The following is a 6,021-nucleotide window of genomic DNA, read 5'->3' as shown; positions in this document are numbered from 1 at the left end:
AAGGGGGGGAAAAAAAACCTACATATAAAGGGACAGTTCACCTCAAAATCCAAAAGAGCTGTTTATCAGTCTAGATTGTTTTGGTGTGAGTTGCAGTGTCCGGCTGTAGAGATGTCTGCCTTCTCTTGAGTATAATGGAACTAGATGGCACTCTGAGGTGCTCAAAGCACAACAAAAACAACAGTTATTTCTCTTTCCAGAAATCACAGGAACTACACTAAACAAAAATATAAATGCAGCACAGGTTTAATTTAAAAATCTAAGTGTTATTTTCAAGCATTAGATATACGTATATATTTTTGTGGGATTTTTTACCCTCAAATTTGGTTCACAAATTTGATCAAATCCATGTTAATCAACAGAAAATGACACTGGAGACAGCTTATAGTCATGAAATGAAAATTCAGTTCCCCAGTAACAGCTCTGGTGGACAACCCGAGACATTTGTAGCATCGTGTTGTGTGATCCAACTGCACAATTTAGAGCTGCCGTTTATTGTGACTATCCCAAGGTACACCTGTGTTATAGTGACACTGTATAATCAGCATCTTGATATGCCACACCTCTCAGGTGGATGGATTATCGTAGAAGTGCTCACTAACACGAATTTGAGATCAAAATTTTGTGAGAAATACACCGATTGAGTACATAAAAAAACCTTCTTTAACTTAAACCTGTGAAAAATGGGAGCAAAAATCCATGTGTTGCATTTAAATTTTTGTTCAGTGTTTTCTCTCTTCCAAACTGCACCTGCCAACCGTCTGACTGCGTAGAAGGTAGCATGCATCTGTTTATGGTCAAGAGGCTCATGAAAGCACAAGATGTAAACATTAATGGTGTCCACCTCAGCTGAGCTGTAACATTAGTTAGCTCAGCGGTGCTAAGTCAGCTAGCAGTAGATGCACACTTCCCTGCACAATGATTCGGTTTGTGGGTGTCGTTTTGTCATAATAAAATAGTTCCTTCCTTCCTCACAGCAAGGTCTGTGGATTATTGATCATTGAGTCACCACGTTATTATTTCTTGAAAGATACATTGCTTTGAGCACCACAAGCCCAGTGCCACCCAGTGTTGTTATATTTAAGAGAAGGCAGACATCTCTACAGCTGATATCTCCATCACTGGGACTCGCACCGTAACAGTCTGGATGATAAATAGCACTACAGGTAAGAGGAGACGTATGTGTTATAGATTTTGGGGTTAACTGTCCCTTTTGAAACAGATTTTGTGCCTCAAACACTTTAAATTGTTGTCTGTAATAACATGACAAGGCTTGAAACAATTTTGTGACAATGTTTCATTTTTTGAAAATTGACCATGAAGCTGTTTCAGTCGCCTGGCAAGTTGCATCATCAAACACATCACTTTTATGTGCAACAACAACAACAAGGTATTTTCCTCTGTTCTTCTGGTGTGGTCTGTGAGACACAACATCTCCACAGTATTTCTTCAGTCTCAACCTCCCGCTGAGGGCCAGGCTCCTGGTGACAGCTGGTTAGGATCCTGCTGAGTTTCACATCCCACACACACAAACACACAGAAGGGCACCCACTCTGCTGTAAGACAGGACTTGTCTAGACCCTCAGCAGCAGGACAAACTTTTACATGGACATTAGCACACTAGAGACTGACAGCAGGACTGGTGACTGTTAACAAGCATGTGTCAGTGTAGTATCAAAAATATCTGCTGATATAGATTTATATGCGTTTAATATTTCATGGGAAATAATTAGACTCATAATGAAGGAGTGTGTGTATTGTCAGAGCTGTCTGCTTTTCTTACAGAAACAAATCAGTCCTGTGTTTGTTGAGAGTATACATTAATTTTTACAGAAGTGTCATGCATTCACTTGAGAAAAAAGATCTCTGTTTTTTGAATTAACACGGCCATTCTCTCAAGTTACAAGAAAAGATTTTTTGGAAAAAATTCTACTCATTTTTCTGAATTCACAAGACAACTGAGTTTATGAGATTATTGTCTCATTAAATTCAGAAAAACAGCAGTTTTTTTTTCCCAAGACAACGTTTCAATTCTGATATAATTCAGGAAAACAACATTTTTCTATTCTCAAGTAAATTCACTACGCTTCCATTCATTTTAGAGTAGATTGTTAATATCGAAGTGGCCATTCAGGGAACATTATGTTTGTAGGAGTGACACAGAAAGATGCTGACTCACTGCTGGGACAGTTATCTGAAAGCTACTAAAGGCTTTTGCTTATTTTTATCTATGTCTCCATTAATGGAGGCACTGAGAGGGGACATCCGTAAGACATAAAGCCTCAATTCACGTAAGTTCAAGGAGGAAAAAACATCAGGGTTAAGAAAAAAAAAAAGAAAAAGGAAATCACTCCTGCCATTTTGCTTTGATAGCAAAGTCCAAGTTCCTCTCCATAGAGAGGTTGCAGAGTGTGTTTCTCCTGCGGTGAAATAACTTAAATACATTACTCATGTACTGTAATCAAGCACACTTTTAAAGTACTTTGTACATATATTTTCATTTCATGCCATTTTAAAGTTGTTTTTTTTTAAGCTACATTTCAGTAGGAAATATTGTACTTTTTACTGCTCTACATTTAGGTGACATCTTTAGTTACTGTTTACAAAATGCAACGTGCTCATAAAATAAAATATCATGGTTATAAATTAAAACCAATAACTGCACTTATGCCCTCTATGGCACCGTGGTGCCTCGAGGTAACATATCCAGTTTTGGATGTTTACACTCACACAATACATCTTCAATTATGTTGCAGTACTTAATTGAAGAGTGAGAGAGCCAGGGCCCTAAGGAAACCAATAGCACTGTTGATATTATATCATGACTTTCTGGAGCCCATGTTGAGTTCCTTTTTTGGACCTTTCTAGGATGGTTCAGCTCCAGTAACTCTCACCACAAAAATGGTCTGACAACATCATTTAACAATCTGGCAAAAAAAGATTCACAATAATATATGAGTGAAGTAATTAAGTAATAGAAAATTGTTAAAATGATTGTGTATTTAGTTTTATATACTGTCCAAATGCACAACAGGTGTCATGATTTCTTTTTATCCCAACAAATTAATCTAGATAAGTCTAATAATGTTAGTTTCAATAAAGTTCAGACTGTAATCCAGGCTTGTCAGTCCTCTCTACAGATCATACTGCATGCTTACATTTTACACTCTTTTTCGGCCATTTACAGGATGAATGCAATATTATTCTGTGACTCTTCAAAGAAGAGGAGGATAAAATTAGCACTCCCAGTTGATGTTAGTGAGGATGAATCAGAATTTAGAGATTAGGAAGACAACAAGCCGCAAACAACCCAGCAGCAAGACAACACAATGTGGCAACATGCAGTATATCAAGAAAGAAACATGAAAGGAGACTGAAAACTGGAATTTAAATGTCAAACAAATAATCAGACATTGAAATATATCTTTCTATCTTGCTTTGAAGATGGTTATCATAGTTAGTTTGATAAATTGTCTGTGTAAAGTTTGTTGAAATATGCTTACACTCTTTAACACATTCATTCCTATGGGCTGCTCCAATGTGGTACGGTGTCTGGTACAGACAAGGCCGTAACTACCATTGAGGTCATGACCTCGGTATTTTTTCCCGACCTAAATGAATGAATAAAATGAAAATAAAAATAAACCATTTCATTTGTGCGGTGAAAGTATGTGGGAGGACCGATGGAAGGTAATTGAGTGACTCTCTCTTCTCTATAATAACAATTATTTAAAAAAAGAAAATTCTGGTACTCTTGTTTGATCGACGCAGCTTTCATACAGCTTTGCACACACATTATTCTTAGATAGATTACTCACGAATGCAGCATCGCACAGAAATGCCACACATATCACATGAAAGTGCAGGAGCAGAGCTTTCCGAGGATGCCACACACATCATTGTGCTGTCATCCCATTGCGCTATAAATACAGATCAATTGTCTACAAAATAAAAACCTGACGAATTTCTTTACAATCCATTATACAGATCTTGTTATCAGTCACTTCATATAGTGAGGAATATCGTATCTTACCACGTCTTAGGCTTGCGTGTGTTTCTCCCTGTCTATCCACATGTGTAGTCTGGCTTTCAAGATACAAATATCTCCATATTGTCCAGCTGACACTCCATCAAACTTTGTATGACAAGACCAGCCACTTCACCTTTGCGCACCCAAACAACTGCAGCCTAATTATGCATGCATGACAGGGCCGTAGTCACCATATACATTGAGGGGGACATGTCCCCAATGCCCAAAATGTCCCCCCAATATATAGATATATATATATAGATTCCAGAGAGTCTCCCCTCTTCATATATGGTAGAATATGTCTTTTTCCAACTTGCTATGGTGAGATACATGTAAAAATGTAAGAATTTAGGCACACAGATTTGTTATTTTCATTGATATAAAAATTAATATAACTGACAACTGACAGATGAAGAGGAGTAGTTCTTGCTAAAGAATAAGTGGTTCAAACATAATTATAAATACCCACAAACAAAGTTTGGTGTGGGAAGCGTGAGAGTGGGAAGAGAAACATGATAAGATGGGATTAATCTAATATGATGTGTGTAGTTCTTTATAGATGTAGCCTCTTAATTTGGCTGTCAAAGTGCACCAGATTGAAGGCTTTTGATATATAATTAACAAAAATTTCTGACCCCCCCACATGCACCGCGACTAAATGACCCCAGTATTTCAAAAATCCTGCGTACAGCCCTGGGTACAGGATCTATTTTATGACAACAGTTCACAAGAAAAAAATTACAACCACTTTTTTTTCATCAGCTGGCATCAAAGAGTTAGGGAACTGTAAACATTCTGGTTGAACGTGGCAGTGTGCTGAGTCCATTATTTGCTGAAGGGAGAGAGCATTTTGAGTTTGAGTATTAACAGAGCAAAAATTGACAGAGCTAAGACATGATGATCCTGGATGTTATTAGAGTAATGCAGTTGTTTTAAATCGCTATAAACACTGATTAAGGTTTGTCTTTGTTTCAGCAGGAGAAGCTGGACTTTGTTTAATTGTTCTACACTTCATTCACTGCACTCTATCAACCAAAGGAATCCAAAGGATTACCACGATGTTTCCAAACTGGATGACTCAAAGCTGTTCTGTCTCTTACGAAATATTCCTCCTCTGTGTTTTGACCAGTGTTAAACTGAACAGAAGAATCTCATGCCGCACATGCTTGCACACTGAAGGATAAACATGTTGTGCAGGTCCAATTTAGACCTGCATGAGTTGTTTGCACTAGTTATGTTTATGAGATTTTGTTATAAAGTAAACTACGCAAGAGTTCATGAATTCAGTTTTCAATTCAGTTTCATTTAATAAGCCCATTATCCCAAATCACAATTTGCCTCAGAGCCTTACAGCATTATGACATCCCTCTGTCCTTAGGACCCTCACAGTGAATAAAGAAAAACTCCACAAAAAATCCTTTAACAGGGAAAAAAGAAACAGTAGAAACCTCAGGAAGAGCAACTGAGGAGGGATCCCTCTTCCAGCACGGACAGACGTGCAATAGATGCCATGTGTACAGACACAACACAATAACAGTAATCCATCTGACAAAATGATATATAGAAAGCAAGAGAGAGACAGAGGTGCACAGCAACAACAATGAAGAAATATGAATAATAATAGTAGTTTTTGATAGTATATTATTAATATATGATGGTATATGTATGTGACAATAATAATCATATGTTAAAAAAAAGATAAGATAAAACTTTATTGATCCCACATCGGGGAAATTCACATTACAACAGCTCAAATAGCCCAGATAGAAAAGCAAGCTGAATGGCGATAGAATACAAAATGATATCAGAATTAGAAAAATACTAAGTTACTAAGTTTAGACACAACTATACACTCAATACTATTTACACTATATACACCTTTCACTTATGCACTTAAATATGTATATATGAATATATGTATGAGTATATATTTACAGCTGTACAGGATGATTGCACATTGGATGTAATACACACGGTGTGTAGTGTTGAAA

The sequence above is a fragment of the Epinephelus fuscoguttatus genome, linkage group LG1 (genome assembly GCF_011397635.1).
Source record: "Epinephelus fuscoguttatus linkage group LG1, E.fuscoguttatus.final_Chr_v1".
NCBI classification, from domain to species: Eukaryota; Metazoa; Chordata; class Actinopteri; order Perciformes; family Serranidae; genus Epinephelus; species Epinephelus fuscoguttatus.
This window is presented reverse-complemented; position numbering follows the sequence as displayed.